At 41.7% G+C, this 23,490-nt stretch overlaps 1 pseudogene; it reads left to right on the forward strand.

The window, feature by feature from the left end:
- The first annotated feature begins 22,572 nt into the window (after positions 1 to 22,572).
- LOC101125441 (small ribosomal subunit protein uS10-like) lies at positions 22,573 to 22,944 on the forward strand (annotated as a pseudogene).
- Positions 22,945 to 23,490: the final 546 nt, after the last annotated feature.

The raw sequence follows: 23,490 nt of genomic DNA on the forward strand, positions 1-23,490 counted from the left end.
GGATGAAATTTGGGCTTCACTGAACTAATGGGGGCTATCTGTGAAGCCCTGTGGCAGCACAGCCTAGGTAATTTGCTAAGCCTGGTGGGTGTCAGGGTCAGTCTAAGTGAAAGCGAAGAGAGGCTGGGATGAACGGTGCAAAGGGATAGTAAAGAAAGCATGTTTGAGATCCAGAACAGAATAATGGGTTGTGGAGGGAAGTATTGAGGATAAGAGAGTATGTGGGTTTGGCACCATGAGGTGGATAGGCAAAACAATTTGGTTGATAAGGCACAGATCCTGAACTAACCTGCAAGGCTTGTCTGGTTCTAGAACAGGTAAAATGGGGGAATTGTAAGGAGAATTTATAGGCTTTAAAAGGCCATGCTGTAGCAGGCGAGTGATAACAGGCTTTAATCCTTTTAAAGTGTGCTGTGGGATGGGATATTGGCGTTGCGTGGGGTAAGGGTGAATAGATTTTAATAGGATGGTAATGGGCATGTGATCAGTTGCCAGGGAGGGAGTAGAGATGTCCTATACTGGCGGGTTAAGGTTGGGGGATACGAGAGGAAGATGCAAAGGAGGCTTTGGGTTGGGAAGAAGGGCAGCAATGAGATGTGGTCCAAGAATAGACAGGGAAGCAGATAATTTAATTAAAATGTCTCGGCCTGATAAGGGAGCTGGACAGGTGGGGATAGCTAAAAAGGAATGCTTAAAAGAGTATTGTCTAAGTTGGCACCAGAGTTGGGGAGTTTTAAGAGGTTTAGAAGCCTGGCCATCAATACCCACAACAGTTATGGAGGCAAGGGAAACAGGCCCTTGAAAAGAAGGTAATGTGGAGTGGGTAGCCTCCTTATTGATTAAGAAGGGGACGGACTTACCCTCCACTGTGAGAGTTACCCAGAGCACCTGTGATGGTACTGTAGGCTTCCGAGGCAATCGGGCAGTGTCAGTCTTCAGCTGCTAAGCCGAGAAGATCTGGGAAGGAGTCAGAGAGCCTTGGGCCAGACTTCCAGGGGTGCTGGAACTGGCTGCCAGGTGAGTTGAACAGTCCAATTTTCAGTGGGGTCTCGCACAGATGGGACACGGCTCAGGAGGAATCCTGGGCTGTGGGCATTCCTAGGCCCAGTGGCCAGATTTCCAGCACTTGTAGCAAGCTCGTGGGGGAGGAGGTTCTGCAGGAACCTCTGGCAGCTGCGGTTCAGGCGTTTGGAGTTCTTGTGTGCTGGGAGATGTGGCTGGGGTTTCTCTCACAGTGGAGGCAAGGAATTGCAACTCAGAAATATGTTGCTACTTGGCTGCCTCTACTCTATTATTGTACACCTTGAAGGCAAGGTTAATTAAGTCCTGTTGTGGGGTTTGAGGGCCAGAATTTAATTTTTGAAGTTTTTTCCTAATGTCAGGAGTGGATTGGGTGGTAAAATGCATATTAAGAATAAGGCGGCCTTCTGGCCCTTCTGTGTCTAGGGTGGTAATGCGTCTAAGGGTTGCTGCTAAGTGGGCCATGAACTGGGCTGGGTTTTCGTCTTCACCTTGGGTAGTTTCTTTAAGCTTGTCATAATTAACAGCCTTGTAAGCTGCCTTTTTAAGCCCTTCAACTAGGCAGGAAATCATGTAATCTCACCTGGCTATACCTGGGGAATCTGCCTGACAGTTCCATTGGGGATCCTCTTGGGGAACAGCTCTAATGTGTTCCTGGAGGTCTGGCTTGTGAAGCCAGCGGTTATCAGCATAAGATTGGGCTAGAGAAAAAACTCTTTCCCATTCATCTTGGGAGAGGCTAGAAGTCAGGATGACATTTAAGTCACTCCAGGTTAAGTTGCAGGACAGAGTTAGATATTGGAATTCCTGTATATATTTAGTGGGTTCTGATAAGAAAGCCTAAATGTTGAGTGATCTGAGAGAGGTCTGATAGAGAAAAAGGTACATGTAACCCTGACTATGCCTTCAGCTCCAGCCACTTCTCTAAGAGGAAATTGTTGGGCAGGTGGGGAAGAGCTAGACATGCAACTAAACTGTAAGCCGGACCGGGTGTGAGGAGGGGAGGTGATAGAAGGATTGTAGAGTGGAGGAGCAGAGGCTGAAGAGGAATTGGGACTTAGCTCAGCCTGGCAGTGAGCAGCCTGGGGAGAAGGGGAGAGGTCAGATGGGTCTGTAGAAAAAGAAGACTGGAAAGACTCAGTGACGCTTGGGGTTGGGACTGAGGGGACAGGCAGGAGGGAAAGGAGGAGGATTTGGGAGGAATCACATTGGGAACAGAGACTAGGGAGGGAATGAAGTGTGAAAAATGCCTGGATGTAAGGCACCTCAGACCATTTGCCCATTTTTCGACAAAAATTATTTAGGTCTTGTAGGATGGAGAAATTGAAAGTGCCATTTTCTGGCCATTTAGAGCCATTGTCAAGTTTGTATTGGGGTCAAGAGGCATTGCAGAAGAAAATAAGGCATTTAGGTTTTAGGTCAGGTGTGAGTTGAAGAGGTTTTAAGTTTTTGAGAACACACACTAAGGGAGAAGAGGGAGGAAGGGAGGGTGGAAGGTTGCCCATAGTGAAGGAGGCAAGCCCAGGAAAAAGAGAGAGTAGAGACATGGAGAGAAGGGGTTGGGGGGTTCTTACCCTCCAGAAAAGTGGAGAAGGGATAGACACATGGAGAGAAGGGGTCGGAGGGTTCTTGCCCTCCAGAAAAGTGAAGGGGTAGAGACATGGAGAGAAGGGGTCAGGGGGTTCTTGCCCTCCAGAAAAGCAGACAAGGGGTAGAGACAGGGAGAGAAGGGGTCAGGGGGTTCTTGCCCTCCAGAAAAGCAGAGAAGGGGTAGAGACATGGAGAGAAGGTTTGGGGGGGTGGTTCTTGCCCTCCAGAAAAGCGGACGAGGGGTAGAGACACGGAGAGAAGGGGTCAGGGGGTTCTTGCCCTCCAGAAAAGCGGGCAAGGGGTAGACACACAGAGAGAAGGGGTCGGGGGTTCTTGCTCTCCAGAAAAGTGGACAAGGGGTAGAGACACAGAGAGAAGGGGTTGGGGGGTTCTTGCCTTCTAGAAAACCAGAGAAGGGGTACAGACATGGAGAGAAGGGGTCAGGGGGTTCTTGCCCCCCAGAAAAGCGGTACTTGCCGCTAAGGGCAAAGGACCAAGACAGGCGTCCCTGTGTGGTCAGACACCTCTGAAACATGAGTGAATAATCAGGCAGGCATCCCTGCGTGATTAAACACCAAGGGAAGACTGTCTTCCTGAGTCTGTGCCCAGTGCCAGAGTTTTGGGCCCGTGGATAAAACACATCTCCTTTGTCTCTACCAGAAAAGGAAAGGAACTGAAATTAAGAGAAGGGAGAGATTGAAGTGTGGCACCAAGATTGAAAGGAGAAAGAGGTTGAGGGATAGTGAGAGAGGTTGGAGAAGAGAGTAAAAATGTTACTGAGGGTCCTTGCTCCTAGAGCTCCTAAGATGGTGGTGGGCGACTTCTAAAATGGCAGCGGGCCACTTCCAAGATGGTGGCAAGCCTCATGTTCTTTCACCTGGGGTTCTTGGCCTCACGGATTCCAAGGAATGGAATCTTGGGCCATGTGGTGAGTGTTGTGGCTCTATTAGAAGTTGTGGGTCACGGAAGAGAACCGTGGAACCCAGTGACTAGTGTTCAGCTCGATTAGGATGAACCCAGGCACTTAGTCGTGCAGGAACAATGACAAGCCTTTAGCCCGATCGGGAGTGGCAATGGGTGCCTCGCTGGATCAGGAGCACAGTGGACACCCTGCTGGATCTGGAGGGATGGAAGTCAGCGGCAGGTCTGTGACAGCAGCGAAACAGCAGTGGTGGATGGCAAGCAAAAGCTCAGCTCAAGCCTTAACAAACACAGACCAGAAGAGTGCAGTTGCAAGATTTAATAGGGTGAAATAGAGTGAAAACAGAGCTCCATACAAGGAGGGGACCCAAAGGGGGTTGCCGTTGCCGGCTCGAATGCCTGGATTTATATCCTGATCTTTGTCCCTCCCGCTGTGCTCTCAGGCAATAGATGATTGGCTGTTTCTTTACCTCCTATTTTTGCCTAATTAGCATTTTACTGTGCTCTCTGATTGGTCAGGTGTGTGCTCAGTTGCAAGCCCCATGTTTAAAGGTGGATGCAGTCACCTTCCCAGCTAGGCTTAGGGATTCTTAGTCAGCCTAGGAAATCCAGCTAGTCCTGTCTCTCAGTACCCCCTCTCAACAGGAAAACCTAAGTGCTGTTGGGGAGGTTGGCCGACAACCACTCTAACTGCTTCCTGCTGAATTGGGGTGTAGTAGGGGTTGTGCAGTTGAGATTTCCTTGGGAGGGGTGCCTTCGATGTCATTAACATCAGAGCATGGGCTAGCAGGCCAGTCCAGGGGTCCGCGGTAGATCTTAGTCATGGACTGCATCTCGGGCTCCATTTGAAGAACGATTTGTAGTTTTACAGCTTCGATTCTGGAAGAGACAAACTTCACAAGGAGGTTAAAGATACAGGGTCTAAAGATGAGTAGCAATATTATAGCTGCTAGAGGTCCTAAGAAGGGGAAAATCCAGGGCATCCATTGGCTGAGGAGGCCTCAGTGTCCCGTGTTTTGAAGCTCTTTTGCTCTACGTTGTATTCGATTTCGAATTTCTTTAACTTTCTCAGTGACGATTCCGGATTGATTAACATAATAACAGCATTCTTCCTTTAAAAATAAACAGATTCCTCCTCTTTCGGCGGTTAGCAAGTCTAAAGCTCTTCAATTTTGAATGACTACTGTTGCTAGGGAGTTAAGTTGATCTTGCAAGGTGACCAGGGAGTTGGCGACCTGTTCCATGTCACCATTTAGTTCTTGAGATAGTTTGTAGTAGAACTGAGTAGAGGTTGTGATACTGCCAATGCCAGTACCTAGTCCACCTAGCACTCCTGCTCCGATCACAAAAGGAAGAATGGGTACTCTTTTGTTGTGGGGCTTAGGTACAACATAATTGTATAAATCTTGTTCAGTATAAATGGTCATAAGGGGCACTAGGAATGAGAGGAAGCATATAGATTCTGAAGAGCCATTTAAACAATGATAGGCTGAAGTACTACAGACAAAAAATATTCCTGAGGGTAGGCAGACTATTCATGTGGGAGGAGTTACCCACCTGTTGCATTGGGTGTTGGTTGTGTCTATATTGTTGCTAAATTTTACATAGGTGAGGTTTGAGGGATGGGTTATTTTCAGATTGGAAACAAGAGGTCCTACTAAAACGAAAGTGGTGTTTATTTCTGTGCTGAAGTTGTTCCATTGTTCAGGTACAGGGATTGAAACATATGGCCTGAAGTACAGGGGGAGGCACATCCAACAGTTAGTAGGGTTTTGGGCCGAGACCTCATAGAGCCCAGTGAGGGTGGTATTAAATAGGCTTACTAGGTGAGTGTGGGTACGGAGGGTTTCATGTAGTTTTGAGAGATCTAGTCCTTTGTAGGAGCTAGGGGTGCTATGTACCTGGGTCAGTTGGGAGATTACTTCCTTTACATGTTTTTCTCTTGCCTGATCTTGAACTCCACCTCCATCAGACATACCAGTATGGGTGAAGTAAGTCCAACAGACAGTGGCTCCAAGTCCTCCAGGACAACTAGGATTAATCATTTTTCCTGTCTAATAATGAGTATTTGCATGCACGCAAAGAGTGGCAGAGTTATAATGGTTGCAGGGCATATGGGTGTGGGCAGTGAAGGGGGGATTCCGTTAGATAAACTCCTATACGATGGGGCATCAATATTTCCGGGAAGCCTCATTCTCTATAGAAACTCTTGGTAAGGGGAGCTATTGGTGGTACAGTGGCATGGAGGGGGTGCAGTGAGACTGAAAGGGGGTAAGAGAACAGTAAAGAGAAAAATATGATAAGGGAGGGCCAGGGGGATTTACCATTTTAGTTACTTTCCTCTTGGTCGTCGTTTGAAGAGCAGGCGCAGATCCTCTAGAGGTTCACAGGAATAGTTAGTATTGTCTCCTGGATTTTTGGGTTCCTTTGGCAGTATCTAGGGTTTGACTCGAGTGTGATGTATCCAAGACTCTACTCTAGCCACCTTAAGCGCGGTTGGGGTGGATAAAATGACTGCGTAGGGTCTTTCCTAGGATGTATCTAGGGATGGGGAGTTAGAGGGAAGGGACTTGACTAATACCATGTCACCAGGGTGGAATAGTTCCTTTCCCTCTTCTCGGGGACAGGCTCCTTGTAATGTTTTAAGAACTTGTTGATATTTGGTTAAGGAGGTGATGTCTGCAACTAAGTTGGCCATCTCTTGGTCAAGCGCAAGGTCATTGGTTAGGAAGGGTCATCTATATAGCATTTCGTATGGGCTAAGTCCTGCTTTTTGAGGAGAGTTTTGGATCCTTAGTAAGGCTATAGGCAACAGAGCAGGCCATGCGAGGTGGGTTTCCTGGGCTAGCTTTTTTGGATGTCTTTTGAGTGTTTTGTTCATTTTCTCGACCTTCTCTGAGGACTGTGGCCTCCACGCACAGAGTAAATGATATTGTATACCTAATGCCTGTGATACTCCCTAGGTTACTGTAGCCTTGAAAGCAGGGCCATTGTCACTCTGTAAGCCTCGGGGAAATCCGAATCTGGGAATTATTTCATGAACTAGTGCCTTTATTGCCTCTTGGGCCTTTTCTGTCCTACAGGGGAAGGCCTCTGCCTAACCAGTGAAAGTATCTACCCAGACTTGTAGATACTGAAATCCCTAAGATTTGGGCATGTGGGTAAAATCTAGTTGCCAGTCTTCTCCTGGGTAATGGCCTGTTCTTTGTTCTCCTGAAGCAGCTTGGAGATAAGGCAGGGGATTATTTTTTTGGCACATTTTACAGGCCCTGACTATCTGCTTGATAGTTTTGAAAGGGCCTGGTCCAGTAAATAATGATTTGGCCATCTGATGGGTGCTATCAATTCCTAAATGAAAGGTTTGGTGAAGGGTTTTAAGTAATTTCCATTGGTTAGCTGCAGGCAAAATATTTTCCTTTCTTCGGTGGCTTGCCATCCTGAGGGGAGAAAACTATGTTCTCGTGAGGTTCCCCATTCTATTTCTACTACTGAGTACTGGGGCTTGGTTTCTGGAGGAGATTACCCCATACTAGGGGTCCTTCTATAAGCATTTCTAATGGAGGGTCCTGTCTTGCAGCTCTTTTGGCTTCAATATCCGCTTGGCAGTTCCATTCTATTTCTCTTTCCTTTCCTTTCTGATGACCCCGGCAGTGTAAGACTGCCACCTCTTTAGATTTCTGTACAGCCAATAATAATTTCCTAATGGCTTCTTGATGTTCGATAGGTGTTCCCTCGGAAGTTAGGAATTCCCTTTCTTTCCATATTGCTGCATGGGCATGGAGGACTAGGTGAGCATACTTAGAGTCTGTATATATATTTACCTTTTTCCTTCTCCTAATTCTAGTGCTTCAGTGAGGGCTATTAGTTCTGCCAGCTGAGCACTAGTTCCTGGAGTGAGGGGATTACTTTCAAGTATTCCATTATCACTGACCACTGCATACCCTGCTTTTCAAAGTCCTTTTTCTACAAAGGAACTTCCATCAGTATAAAAGTTGAGGTCGGGATCAGTCAAGGGAACCTCTAAAGACGTGCACACAGGGAGAACTCTATGTGAAGATGAAGGCAGAGATTGGTGTGATGTTTCTACAAGCCAAGGAATATCATTGATTGTCAGCAAACTATCAGAAGCTAGGAGAGAGGCATGGAACAGATTCTTACAACCTTCAGAAGGAACCAACTCTACTGATAATCTTGGACTTTTAGCTCCACAACTGTGAGACAATACATTCTGTTTTATAAGCCACCTAATTCATGGTACTTTATTATGGCAGCCCAGTAAACCAATACACATGGCCAGAAGTTACCTTAAGTCATGAAGTTATCTTCCTGTTCCTATGTCTCCACCTCCCTCAGAGTTCCCCAGCCTCTGATGCCTTTGACCCTATTACCTTCATACCTCATCAACAGCCATATGTAGATAAGTCAGGAAAGTTACTGGTCATAATAACAAACTGTCCCCCTCTTTCTTCTATAGTCCCCTGGTGGTATTATAAAAGCATGCACGGACTTTCAGGCTTATTGTTATTACTCATCACTATTACTAAATAATGGTAATGAATAACTTGTATTGTTATCTACAACTAAGAAGCTTAGGGATAACTTTTTACTACCCTTTTTTTCCAGACACACTTAGAAGCAAGCTCAAGGTATGAGAGGAGCACAGAATTTCAGTGACACAAGTATCAAATTACTCAGTGGTATAAAAACCTCTTTCTGAAATCCAGTTCCTTTCATTTTCAGCACAACATAAGACAAGTCTAATGGTTGTAGCAGATACTATTGGGCACAGGCCATAAAAACCCTCATCACTTGCTGTGCCAGTACATGTAGACAGGGTCCTACTGCAAGCAGATGAAACTCTTAGCCTGAGTGCCCTCTCTCGGCCAGTCAAAAGGGCAGGGCAGAAGTGCTCAGAATTAATGCCCCTGGGAATAGCCTCAGCCAGTGATAGATGGGAGTCAAAAGAAAAATATCCTACTTCTCTAATCCCATAGGAGGGATAAATCTTAGGAGTGTTCCCAGAGGGTTAGAGCACCAGTTGCCTCCTGTCACAACCACTGTGATGATACACTCCTTTTAGCTTCCTTCCCTTCCCCTCTCACACTTTTGCTCCCCTGTGATCACTTCTCAAATAAACTACTTGTACTCAATTTCCCAACTCAGAGTTTGCTTCTAGGGAAACCAAGCTAAGACAATAGTGTAAGAGTATAATAGTAAATTATACTATTTAATTTTTAACTTCTTCTATGCGCTGATCTGTTTGTAACTGGTAAATCTTTCTATAGAGACCAAAGTGATTTTATTTCATAGACAAAATTTGATTGTCACTGGGGCTATCCACAAATGTTCTGTTTCTCCTCTGTCCAGGTATATGGTAGGTTTCCATCCTTCCCACCCTCCATCCTTCCCACACTCCACACACAAGACAGATATTGCCATATGGCCTTGTGACTTGATGTGGCCAATGAAATGGGAGTGAAAATGTTGTGTCTTTAAGAGTCAGGGCATGAACTCTTATGTCCATTTTTGTGTGTGTGTTTGTGCCTTGGTGAGTGGTAGACAGACTTTCAGATGGCCCCCAATAATCCTTGCCACCTGGAATTCACATCCATGTGCAATCCCCTACCCTTGAGTGTGGGCTGATTTGATGACCTGCAACAAATCAATAGAATATGGCAAAGGTGAAAGGCCATTATTGTATTACATAAAACTACAAACTCTATCTTGCTAGCACATTCTCTTCCTGCAAGGAACTGAAATCTATCAACAACCACATAAGCTTGGAAGCAAATCCTTCCCCAGAAAAACCTTCAGGTAAGACTCCCATCCCTGACAAACACCTTGATAGCAGCCTTGTGAGAGATCCTGAAGCCAAGGGCCCAACACAAGCCATGCCTGGATTCCTGACCCATAAAACCTGTGAGAAAATAAGCATGTGGTTTTTTTTCTTAAATTGCTAAGTTGGTGATAATATGATACAGAGCAATAGAAAACAAATTGGCAATTGTGGCAACACAGATATGGAGCCTCCTTTAAGCTAGGTTCCAGCTGACCCAATGGACATGTGGTGTGGTTGCAAAATGAAGCTTTAGTATTTAAAGCCACTATGATTTTGGAGTTGTTACTAAAGCATACTTTAGCTTATCTTGACTGAATTGTAAGGCAGTTTTTTGCTCTCCCTGCCAGTCTACCACATTATTGAACAAAGAAAAAACCCAGCTATGATAGTCACCTTGAGTTATGCAGACAACAGAATTTTGCATGGATCCAAAACTTAGTTTAAAAATCTTACCTCCTCCCAAATTAATATTCAGCTATAATAACCTCTATGCCTTTCTCAGCACTGGTTTTAAAATATGACCTCATCAAAGTTAAGACCTATTCAAATCTCATCTTTGAAATGCAAATCATGCTAATATTATGCCAAATTTCAGAGTAATTGCCTCAAAAATCTAAAACAGGATAGCTAGTTCTATCCTTATTGAAAATAACAACAACCCAGCATCTCTCTCTAGTTTGGTGATTTGCCTTTCTGACATTTTGTGTTTAGCAGGAGGTTAATTAGACACAATTGCAACTCTGCTGTGCTGCCCTAGGGCATAACACAAAGGGCCAATTTGGAGACAACTGAATCTTAGAAACCCTAGGAGATACCAGCTTGAAATTTCCAGCAGGTTTAAAACAGAATCTTCTTTACAAATTTAGTAGCTTTATTGGAACTTTAGGTTTGCAGCATAAACGCTAATTGGACTAAAGTTTTCATTGCAATGAGCTGCTCAAGGACATAATGAAAAGTCAACTTTCTGATGTGTTTATCTATTTCTTGGCTCCTAGGCACGATTGGAAATGCTAATACCCAGATGCTGTTCTATAGAAAGAAACTGAGGACTTTTTTTCTTTTGAATTATAGAATGCAGGTTTTTCTGACCCCAAAGCTAACTCACACTATTAGACCACCAGTGAAACAAAGAGAAAATGTAAATGCAGAAAGTGAGTATACTAGAAACAACTAACTGTAGCTCTCTGAATGCCATAGCAAAGGGAAGAAGGTAATCATACCCCAGGATTGAGAGCTTTAGGACAGACAGGCCAGCCTCAGGCTTCTACCTTCCAGTCATTTCTTTCCTTCTTAGTCCATTTGGGCTGCTATAACAGAATACCACAACCTAGGGGGCTTATAAACAGCAGAAATTTGTTTCTCACAGTTCTGGAGGCTGGGAAGTCTAAGATCAGGGTGCCAGCAGATATGGTATCTGGTGAGGGTTCATTTCCTGGTTCATAGATGGTGCTTCTAGCAGTGTCCTCATGTGGTGGAAGGGGCAAGGAGTCTCTCTAGGACCTCTTTTATAAGGGCACTAATCCCTTTCATGATGGCTCCATTGTCATGCCTTAATCACCTCCTAAAGACCCCACTTCCTTATACTATCACCCTGTATGTTAGGTTTCAACATATGGGTTTTAGGAGGACTCAAACATCCAGACTAAAGCACCTCATACCCAACTTGGAAGGCTCTTGTCCTTCTTTTAGCCACATGCTCTGTCCTTTAAGATTCAGCTCATATCAGGTTACTTCTCTCCCAAGAAGTCTAATCAGTCCACTACACTAAAATCATTAGAGAAAACAGGTCTGGATTCCAATCCCAAACCCCTCATCTACCAGTTGTGTGAATTTAATCAAAGTGCTTCTCTAAACCTGAGTTTTCTAGAATGGGGATAATACCTTAGAAGCTGTAGAAAGGATTACATGGGACTGTACATGGAAAGTCCTTAGCCCAGGGCTGGGTACCTTATTAAGAATTTACTTTTGTGTACCTCTTATTCTACTTAGCAGGTAAGGAAAAGTGTTAAGCTTGTCATACTTTTGTCTTGCTTCTCAACTAGCTTCTAAGTTTCATAAGAGGACTAAATTGTCATTATTCTATCTATTCAACTCAAAACATAGCACACAGTAACAGTTGATTTTATGGTGTAAATGATGATGACATTCACTTCACAGGGACCTGTCCCAATGACTTGCCCTTAGAGACTTAGCACACTGAATGACTGCTGGGACACACAGCAAAGAGGTCAGAGTAGTGCTAATTTAACTGACCTTGCTGGAATATGATAATTTTCACCAATGTGAATTGTCAATGTGAGCACTAAAAATGAATAACTTGCATTGCTCAAGATCTGTGGGCAAGAGACATTCAGTTTGCTAGGCTTTATAAAGTTAAAGAATCATTTGATTTGTCCCTATATGACTGTTTTCGGGCACATTCCTGTGCTAATTAAGTCTATTTTTCAGGGATTTTCAGCAGTACATGCCCCATGTACTCAGGCATGAAAGGCAAGAACCTCTTTACATATTCATAAATTTGGAGAGGAGATTTGAGCTTCTCAGGAGAGGGTTAATTTGTGGCAGGAAGGTCTCAGATGTTTGAGGCTATTTTCTTTTCCAAGGAGAAATTCTCACGTTCACCTCCTTTTCAGATTATAGAAAGAAATGCTCTTGTCTATGAAGCTTCTAAGACTTAGAGACCCTGAATATAGAATAAACTTTTTGTGTGTAGCTAAGTAGGACTAGTGAGTAATAGAAATATTTTAATATATTCTATTGCTGCATTAAACTCCTTGGAAATAGAATTCTAATAACACAGAAAAACCTAAAGACAGCTTCACTGCCAGCAATTCCTGGTAGCCTGCAGCTGCCCTCAGTCTCTGCTTGGCCAGCCTTTGCTCTAGAGAATGAAAGGGAGGAGGGGCAGAAGATAGGTCATGGCAGCCTGAAGAGGTGATGAATTTTACCCACAGGCACAAATTAGATGATGCATGCTATACTCTGCCTTTTTGCCCTCGAAGAGTGGTATATTTGCCCTAAAGTTTCACTGAAACTGTCAGTTTTAGTTTCAAAATATAATAGATTTTAGTACCAGTTACTTAGTAGCAAATACATTTCCAAGAGAGATACAACTTGAGATTCCAAACTTTAGTCACATCTTTCCATTCCCCAGTTTTCCTGATTGCACTCCTGCCTGTTCCAAAGGATCTGTAGTATGTCACCTCTCTGATACTCCAGAGTCTGGTGAAGAGATGTGACGTCTGTACACATACCTTATTCAAACTTGCCTTTGGCATAAAAGCACTGTTCCAGACCTACATGTATTTGCTGTTGTCATTGTAACCTTCAACACGTGTTGTATTGCACCTATAATGTTGTATGTTGTCACTGTTGATATGCTAATCTTGACATGGGCAGTTTATTTAGTGAATAAATCAGGTGACAATAGATAAAGGTGTTTTCATTAGGACAATAAAAATGGCAGTGATTATGCTGGTTCTAAGAGTGGTTAAGATTTTCAGAGATTTTCCTGGCCGGGCGCGGTGGCTCACGCCTGTAATCCCAGCACTTTGGGAGGCTGAGGCAGGTGGATCACCTGAGGTTACGAGTTCAAGACCAGCCTGGCCAACATGGCAAAACCTCATCTCTACTAAAAATACAAAAAATTAGCCAGGTGGAGTGGCGGACACCTGTCATTCCAGCTACTCGGGAGGCTGAGGCAAGAGAATCTCTTGAACCCAGGAGGCAGAAGTTGCAGTGAGCCAAGATCATGCCATTGCACTCCAGCCTGGGTAACAAGAATGAAACTCTGTCTCAAAAAATAAAAAATAAATAAATAAAAAAGATTTTCAGAGATTTTCCATTAGTTAGGATGCAGGCTAAGCTGACATAACACAGATACCCCCAAATAGAGTGAATGATGGAGTCACTACTTCACACGCTCATCCAAAATCCAGGCTGCTGGGCCAGCGCAACCATCCTTAATACATAGCTTACATCTGTACGTCCAAGGCAGCTCCTCCAGTTGCCATTTCCCTAATGTTGGGAATGGGAAAAGGAGCCCAGAGGAAGTGGTTTCTCTTTATGGAAATGACCAGAATTTCCCACATGTGCATATCTATCTCAATCTATTATGCTGAATCCAATTTAGCTTCGCTTAGTTATAAGAAGGACTGAGAAATGCAGTCTCAAACTAGGCAGTGAGGTTCCAAGCTAAAACACAGGGCATCCTTTTATTAAAAAGAAGAAAGAATAAATATGTAGAATACTTAACAGTATCCTTTGAATTCCTTTCATTGCTAACCAAAATGAAATACGAATAGAAGCAGACTCATCAGCAGAACAGGGAGAGGTCATTCATCTGTATTATAGAATTCCTTTCTGACACTTGCATCCAGAAATGTTTGATAGTCAAAGTAGGACACATTTCTGGTCTCGGGCTAATTAATTTAATATTGATTTATGGGATCATTGATCCACCAAATAAAATATCATTTTAGAGAGTATAGAAACAAATCACCTACTGAGACCTGAACATCACTCCCCACTATATTTGAAGATTTGCTTGATTTCCTGCACAATATAGCAGTAATTGGCCCAGCTATAGATCTTATTAGTCCCATAATATGGAGGACCGATACTATGTGTCCTATGTTGTGAAGGGTCAACATACAGAGAACAAAAAGTGGACAACCAGTAGACATCAACCTGAAAGGAATAACCCTGAATGCATCAACAACAACAACAATAATAAAAGATCTTGAATGTGTGTTTGGCAACTATGTAAATTTATATTCAACTTAGAATCCTTCTTTGGTTTTGCAAACTGGTAAATGAAAAAGGTCACCCTCTCTACGGCTGAACCCTGTTTCTACTTTCATGAGGCATAGGTAACATCAGATAATCGATCAGGGTATAAGCATACCTTCCTTTTTGTTAATCTTGCTAAAATAGAATTATATAATTTAAATGTAAAGCTCCAAAACCTCAGTTTATATAACTCAAAGTTATTTTGGTTCCTGCACATAGCAGATGAAGGAACAGTCTTCTGATAGCAAAAAATACTTTTATAATTAAAATGTTGGTAATTTTATAGAGAAGACCTATTGGAAAAATATGTATTTTTAAAATGTAACTACAAAGACAGGTAAATCTTTCTAAAAATATTCCTGCCATTGCATTTTATGCATTTCCTAAAGAATAATGCATGTAAATTTAAGCCTTTTTCCTCTATGGAATCCTTAATCATATTTGTACCACTGTACTCAACAAGGCATATTTGCAGTTCAGAGGTTGATACGTATTTTTAAAATAGTATACGATTTATGATTACCCATAATAGTTGGAGAATTCCTTGGAGTATTGGGGAAAATTCTCTACATAGCTGGTCACAGAATGTTCTGTGTGTACAATTGGGAAAGAACAGTCTCTTCAATAAATGCTGTTGGAAAAACTGAATATCCATAAGCAGAAGAATGAAATTAGATCCTCATCTTATACCGTATTAAAAAAAAAAACTCAACTCAAACTGGATTAAATGTAAGACCTGAAACTGTAAAACTGCTAGAAGAAAACATAAGGGAAAAGCTCCACGACACTGATCTGGGCAATGATTTTTTGGATATGACACCAAAAGCACAGGCAACAGAAGCAAAAATAGACAAATGAGATCACATGGGCTTAAAAGCTTCTGCACAGCAAAGGAAACAATGGAGTAAAGAGACAACCCAGAGAATGGGAGAAAATATTTGCAAATGGTACATCTGATAAGGAGTTAATATTCAAAATACAAGGAACTCAACTTAATAGCAAGAAAACAACCTGATTTGAAAATGGGCAAAAGACCTGAATAGACTTTCTCTAAAGAAGGCATACAAATGTCCAACAGGTACATGGAAAATGCTTAGCATCACTAATCACTAGGGAAATGCAATTTAAAACTACAGTGAGATATTACCTCATACCTGTTTGAGCGGCTTTTGTCAAAAACATGAAAGATAACAAGTGTTGGAAAGGATGCAGAGAAAAGGAAACCCTGTACACTGTAGATTGGAATGTAAGTTGGTGCAGTACAAAGGTTCCTCAAAACCTAAACCTAAATGTAGAACTACCATATGATCCAGTAAACCCACTTCTGGGTATATATTCAAAGGAACTGAAATCAGTATGTCAAAGGATAACTGCACTCCCATGTTTATTGTAGCATTTTTCAAAATAACCATGATAGAGATTAACCTAAAGTGTCCATCAAGAGATAATGAATAAAGAAAATGTGGTGTGTATACATAATAGAATACTATTCAGCCTTAAAAGAGGGGAAATTTGGACATTTGTAACAACATGGATGAACCTGGAGGAAATTATGCTAAGCAAAATAAGCCAGGCATGGGAAGACAAATAGCACATGATCTCACTTACATGTAGAATCTAATAAAGTAAAACTCATAGAAGTAGAGAGTAAAGTGATGGTGACTAGAGACTGACAGGGTGGGGAGAGAGGGAAGGGGGGGTTGTTGATCAAAGGGTACAAAGTTTCAGATAGACAAGAGGAATAGGTTTTGATACCTATTGCACATCAGGGTGACTATAGTCAATAACAACGTATTCTATATTTCAAAATAACTAAGAGTAAATTTCAATGTCTCACACCATAAAAAAAAATAGGTAAGTGAGGTGATGGACATGTTAATTTGCTTGATTAGATCATGTCACATTGGATACATGTATCAAAACATCATGTTGTACCCCTTAAATGTATATAATTATTATTTGCCAGTTAAAAATAATATTAATAATACATTTTTAAAATAAATAAAATATTGGTAAAATTTGTGCAGAAAATCTATTAGAAAAATATATTCTTTTAAAATGCAACTACAAAGAAAAGTAAATCATTCTATTTCTGCAATTACATTTTATGCAATTCCTAAAGGATAATGCATGTAAACTTAAGCCTTTTTCTTCTATTGGATTCGTAATCTTATTTGCACCACTGTACTGAGCAAAGCATATTTGCAGTTCAGAGGCAGGTAAATATTTTTAAAATATTATACTACTGTATTTATGATTGTACATAATAGACTCCTTGGCTAGTTATTCTCTGTATGATAAAATATCTATGCTCTACTTAGTAAACAACTTCAAGAAGGAAGAATAGAATATTTTTTGTTAACTATGATTGCAGAATTAACATTAAAAAAGCCTTCAAAGGAAAGAAAAAGACTTGTTTGTTTTGACTCACGGAGTCATAATATGTAAATTCCTTCATTATTAATGATTGAAAATTAATAATATATTAAAACACTTCTTTCAAATAAGCACTGTGCTGAATTGAGTTCTGTAATGTTGCAAATAAAAATTTAGCCATGTACAGCAGATTCTTAAGAGAAAAGGTTATGTGTGGTAAAGATAAATTCCCAATTCTCAGATTGCTTTTCAATTATCTTGTTGTTCAAATAAAAAGTGTCGTTGCATTGCACTCTGGCTTCCTCTCATTCTCCTATATGGTTAAGAATTTCAGAGACTGAAACATCTGGTTGGATGAATTTTATAAGAACCTTCAAGTTAAATCCAATCAGTGTGGCCTTCAAAGGCTAACTCAATTCTGTTTATATTGGAACCCAGCCTCAACTTGTAAAAGAGCAAATCAAGCAAGTATATTGGCTGAGACATAGGGAAATTTACAGTCTGTAGAGATTTTTATTGTAATTTATATCCAAAGTTAGGATTTAGCTTAGAGCCAAAAAATAGGAGCCTCATGGGAAGAGCCACTAGGTTAATGGTAGAGCACAAAATAAAAGCCAAGATTTGGGAAAGGCAGCTGGACACAAAACCAGGTTATGCTCCCAGCAGGTCTTTGATGACTGATGGCATCAGCCCCAGGCAGGTTATGTGGTAAGACTAGAAATATTAAGGAATGGTATGGCAGAGGAGAGTTAGACTACTCAGGTTCTTTACAACTGTTACTTTTATCCACCTATGTATCTTTCTTTTTTTAACTAAATTCTGATGCCTTCCCAGAATCACCTTCTTCTGCATTTTCAATTCATGTGCTTCAAGGAGGTTCCTGTGACTTACATCTAGGTAATCAGAGCATTCCATTCCCCGATACGTAGTATTTGTCCACAGATGGACACACACCCAATCAGGGCCAGTGAAATGTACTCAGATGTTTTGCTGAATCCGCTGAGAGGATATTTTGTTGTTGTTAGACTTAAACTTGGAAGGTTGTGGAAGCAGGATTCATGCTGGACCTTTCATGTACTTGAAGCAGTAAACTCCATTTATTTGTACAAGCTACATTTGGTTAAATTTTCCCAAAGTTACAACTCAGGGAGTTATGATCAGGTGAACAGATGGTGACATAAGAAATAAGCTAATTAATGCATCTTTTGTTCTCATCTTCATTTCTGAAAAGGAGGTCAACACAGTGTTTCTGAAAGTCTGAGTATACTTCCCAGAGAGGAGTCAAGTGTTTTTCTGTTTGACTCACTAAAGAGGCTTGCCTTTAACAATAATCTTTTATTATCTCCCATGGTTTCTGTGAGTGAGGTGGCTTATCTCTGTTCCACAATATCCAGAGCTTCAGAAAGAAGTCTTGAAGATGGGGTAGAGGGGTGCGGGGGGGGGGGGGGAGCGGGGCTAGAATCTTCATTCATATGTCTAGGAGTGGAGTTGATCCTGGCTATTGGCTGAGGACCTACCTAACTGGGGATATAGGCCAAAACATTCACATGTGGACTCTCTAGATTGCTTGGGCTTCCTCAAAAGATGGTGGCTAGGTTCTAAGACCAACCATCCTAAGAGAGACCAGGCAGAAGTCACATAACATCACTTCTACCACAACTTGTTAGCAGTGAATCCTTCCCACATTCAAGGAGAGGGGACTATAATTTTATCTTCTGAAATGAAGAGTTTAAATAATTTGCAAACATATTTTTAATTACCCCCAGGTAAGGAGAGAGAGGAGTTTTCTTTACACTGCAGAAGTAGTTAAAATGAGGTAAATTTTCATCTATAAGAGCAGAAAGTTAAAAGTTGCTATCTAACAAATCAAGAAAAGTTATAATAAATGTTTTATTTAGACATATGGCAGTAACCTCTAAGAGAATTACAAACAGAAATAATTTAAAGTGATTGTCCCTGGGTACTGAGAATTCCACTGAGGGAGACAGTTGCTTTACATTATAAGGTCTTTAGTAGTGTTTAAGCTTTTCTGAAGCTATAAACCTATATTACTCTTGCTAAAATTGTAAAACTTGAACATATAAATATTCATATATATCCTTCCCAAATCTCAAGTGTTTTCTTCTTTAAAAATTCTTCTCTAGCTTCTCTCTGCCTCTGTTTTGGGTTGGGTAGCCCTCCAAAGGGCCACAAACCTAAGATCTGCCACATTGCACTGCAGTGACTTGTGTCTCGTGATAGTTGGGGTGCTCATTGAGGGCAAGACTGTCTTGTATCTCTGTGTGATAGTTAGTACTGAGTGTCAGCTTGATTGGATTGAAGGATGCAAAGTATTGATCCTGGATGTGTCTGTGAGGGTGTTGCCAAAGGAGATTAACATTTGAGTCAGTAGGCTGGTAAAGGCAGACCCACCCTTAATCTGGGTGGGCGCCATCTAATCAGTTGCCAAAGTGGCTAGAATACAAAGCAGTCAGAAAAACGTGAAAAGATGAAGCTGGCCTAGCCTTCCAGCCTATATCTTTCTCCTGTGCTGGACCCTTCCTTCCCTCAAACATCAGACTCCCAAGTTCTTCAGTTTGGAACTCAGAATGGCTTTTCTTGCTTCTTAGCTTGCAGATGGCCTATTGAGGGACCTTGTGATTGTGTGAGTTAATACTTAATAAACTCCCCTTTTTGTATATATATCTATCATATTGGTTCTCTCCCTCTAGAGAACCCTGACTAATACACTCTGTATTTCCAAAGGAAAGCATAATAAATGGCATGTGATAACTACACAGTAAACCTATTTTAATATATAAAGAGGAGTGACATGTTTGGATGCTCCTTAAGAAAAATAACTCATAGCCATATTGCTAGTAGAGTATGCGTGTGGCAGGGGTGGGGGGAGCATTGTATATGTGTAAGTTTTGTGAGTGTGTGTTTGGGAGCCGTGGGAAGGAATGAAATCCTGTAAGGAGCATTTGTAGCATATCAGTGATACGATTCTGAAGGCATGAGGCAGGGTAGTGGCAGGGAGAATGGTGAGACAATCATGGGAGACATGATTTGATGTAGAATAAACATACTTCGCACGGAATGTGGGATGTGAGGGGAAAGGGACCAATGCAGAGGACACAGATATGGGGAGAGCTGACTAGGAGAGACCGACCACAAAAGGACTTGTGGTGTTGTAGGTAAGGGAAAAGCCATGCCATAGGGTCAGTGTGGCCAGGTCTAGTGGCCTATGGATTCCCCATTCCTATACCTTCAATCTTCTGAGGCAATTCTCCAACCTAACCTGGGGTTGAGGAGGGTTGCTCCAGTTTGCATACCTGCTTCTTAGACAAAGCTGAAGTGTCTGAATACCAGGACTTCTACAGTTATACTTCATGAAGGCAAAAAGCTACGAAAGAAGTTAAGCGTGTTCACAGTCAGGATGTGGTTAGAGGTGAGACAGGTCAAAATGGGGAGCTTAATATGGGCCAGTTATCATCAGACTGTAAGAAAGTATGATAGTGTACATTTCCCATAAGCAATTCCATCCAGATTTTTCACTGTATTATTTAGATTTTCTTGGGAGAAATGGTATGGGTTTCTCTCTTAACAGCCTCCTGTTCTTTTTTCAGTGATCTTTGGGAGACACTGTGCAGTCATTAAGATTTAAAATTTTGAAGACTATTCAACAACAAGGAAAATTATTATGAGATATTAAATGAAAAACAAACATAAAATTGTATCTACACTGTGATAACTATAAAAATGTATCCATGCATATGCATAGATGTTGGTAAGAAACTCAGAAGTTGTATTTGTTTGGGTGTCAAGAGAGTGTAAGGACCTTTCTCATACTGTTGTTTCCATTAACTTTGTTTGAACCAGGAATATTAATACAATACGTTATTTGTGGATTTTAAAATAGTACTGAGAAAGTTGCATTGCTCACAGTCATGACTGTGATAGAGTAAACATAGGGCATCTCCTGATCAGATAAAGTATATTAAAAAGAAGGGACCCAAGGCCCGTAAGTCAGAGAACAGGAATTACTATGGAGTTTAGAAATGAAATGAGATTTGATTATATGTCGTAAAAATATGTGTCAAATTTGAAAAAATAAGTGCTCTAACAAATGAAATCATAATCAGAATAAAGCCATTTGTCATTCTTCTGAAAAATAATATATGACAAAGGGGCTCCAATGTAATGATCAGAAGTACAACTAGGAGCCCTGAGGATCCTGGTATTGGAAATTCGGTAAAAAGAAGGTGGGGGGTGCAGCAGTATAGAAATATGTTTTTTCATCAAAAGCTTTGCAGAAAGATGGGGAGTGAGGAGTTGGGATTTTATAAGAGCAGATTCAAATTAAACCATATGAAGTAATACCAACTAATGTAAGCAAGAGTAAAAGCAATTTTTAAAAATATCCTGAGATTAAAATTCCAGACAATAAAGATGGCATGGTACAGAAATATGTTTATTTAGACTCTTGCAACCTCATGAAAAAGTAGTCCTAGGATTGAAAAAGACATCAACCTACAAGAACATAGAGAGAAGTTTAGGAGCAAAACAGCAACAATGTCTTGGAAGCCAGAAAACAGATGAATAAATCTTAAATATCAGGGTAGATGTGAGAAAATGACATAACAAGCCAGCAGCAAGGAGAGTTGAAAGATTTATACCATAGAATCCCAAAAAGCCTCAGAAATAGGTAGTAGTAGGTATTTGTAGAAGAGAGGGTTAGGAGGAATTCTTTTTGTTTTTTTGTATTTTGTTTTTTTTGTTGTTGTTAATTGAGACAGAGGCTCGCTCTGTTGCTCGGGCTGGAGTGCCGTGGCGCTCTCTCAGCTCACTGCCAACCTTTGCCACCCAGGTTCAAGCAATTCTCTTGTCTCAGCCTCCCAAGTAGCTGGGATTACAGGTGCCTGCCACAATGCCTGGCTAATTTTTTTTTTTGTATTTTTAGTAGAGACAGGGTTTCGCCACGTTGGCCAGGCTGGTCTTGAACTCCTGACCTCAGGTGATCCACCCACCTCAGCCTCCCGAAGTGCTGGGATTCACAGGCATGAGCCACTGCGCTCGGCCGCAGGAGTTCTTAAAATGAGGACTAGGGTGAGAGTCTGTTTAAGAAACAGTTAGATTGCCATATCCTCTCCCTCATTCCACACAGCCAAGTTATCGATCCTGCCTAGCCACCGCGAAAAGACTTAACTTGGAGAGAATAAAAGGTATGTAGAATAGGGAACACTGAAAACAGGGCAAATGAGTGACCTTTACATACAGAATGCTGAAATATCCAGCTTCTATGGATAACCAGTCATTAGGGAAAAAGCCTCCAACATGACAAAGGCATCAAAACAAGGAAACGGAAGAAAGCAATCTGTAGGAAATAGAGACTCCACAGGGAGAAGAAACTTCAAAAAAGAGTGTTCATGCGTGTGCCTGTGTGTGTACACAAAAGTATATGATTAAGTGAAAATGGTGCTTACCTATTTTGGAAAACCACTGCACATCCTTTATAATAAAAATATTCAGATGAACAAGTAGCAGTAAAATTACCCATAGCCCACACCTGCATCATAACTAGGAGACTGAGAAAACATACAAGTCAAAAAACAAATATCCAAGACAAGCAGAATTAGCTCCAGGACACACAAGAGATTTAATGGTCAGGCAGAGATCATGTAGAAGAGAAGAGAGTATAGTGGGTTCATCTCAAAAAGGTGAGAATCCCATTTGCGTGGGAAAATACTAAGACAAATCTGAGACCTGGCTACTAATTAATCAAAAGTAAGGGGCTGGCAAATGTGTTAAATCAGAATAGCTGGGTGCAGTGGCGTGCACCTGTAGTCTCAGCTCATAGGAGATGGAGGCAGAAGGATTGCTTACCCAGGAGTTCAAGTTCAGCCTGGGCTGAACCTTTCAGAAACCCCCCTTTTTGAAACAGGAAGGACGTGGTCGTAGGTGCTGTGGATCTCTGGTCCGCACGCTTCTGCTCCTGACTCACCGCTGTTCGCTCTCGCCGAGGAACAAGTTGGTCAGGAAGCCACGCAGTAACCATGGCTTTTAAGGATACTGGAAAAACACCCGTGGAGCCGGAGGCGGCAATTCACCGAATTCGAATCACCCTAAGAACCGCAATGTAAAATCCCTGGAAAAGGTGTGTGCTGACTTGATTAGAGGCGCAAAGGAAAAAAATCTCAAAGTGAAAGGACCAGTTCGAATGCCTACCAAGACTTTGAGAATCACTACAAAAAAAACTCCTTGTGGTGAAGGTTCTAAGACATGGGATCGTTTCCAGATGAGAATTCACAAGCGACTTATTGACTTGCACAGTCCTTCTGAGATTGTTAGGCAGATTACTTCCATCAGTATTGAGCCAGGAGTTGAGGTGGAAGTCACCATTGCAGATGCTTAAGTCAACTATTTCAATAAATTGATTACCAGTTGTAAAAAAAAAAAAAAAAAAGAGACCCCCATCTCTTAAAAATACAAACAAACCAGAGGTGTCGGTTTTGAGAAAGCCCCACTTCTGGTTGAGAGGGAGGTGATGTCCTTTGTAAATTGGCAATAAAGGCAAAGGGAGTGGCTGAATATAAGGACCTGTTAAAATAATATAACATAAAAATTAGAGCTGAAAACATTTTTATAAAACATAATTTATTAAGGGAACTGCATTATATCAACAAAAGAAGGTAATCTTTTTTTTTTTGAGACGGAGTCTCGCTTTGTCACCCAGGCTGGAATGCAGTGGCCCGATCTCACTGCAAGCTCCCCCTCCCAGGTTCACACCATTCTCCTGCCTCAGCCTCCCGAGTAGCTGGGACTACAGGCACCCGCCACCACACCCAGCTAAATTTTTTTGTATTTTTAGTAGAGACGGGGTTTCGCTGTGTTAGCCAGGATGGTCTCGATCTCCTGACCTCGTGATCTGCCCGCCTTGGCCTCCCAAAGTGCTGGGATTACAGGTGAGAGCC

This window comes from Gorilla gorilla, chromosome 4 (genome assembly GCF_029281585.2).
Source record: "Gorilla gorilla gorilla isolate KB3781 chromosome 4, NHGRI_mGorGor1-v2.1_pri, whole genome shotgun sequence".
Lineage (NCBI taxonomy): Eukaryota > Metazoa > Chordata > Mammalia > Primates > Hominidae > Gorilla > Gorilla gorilla.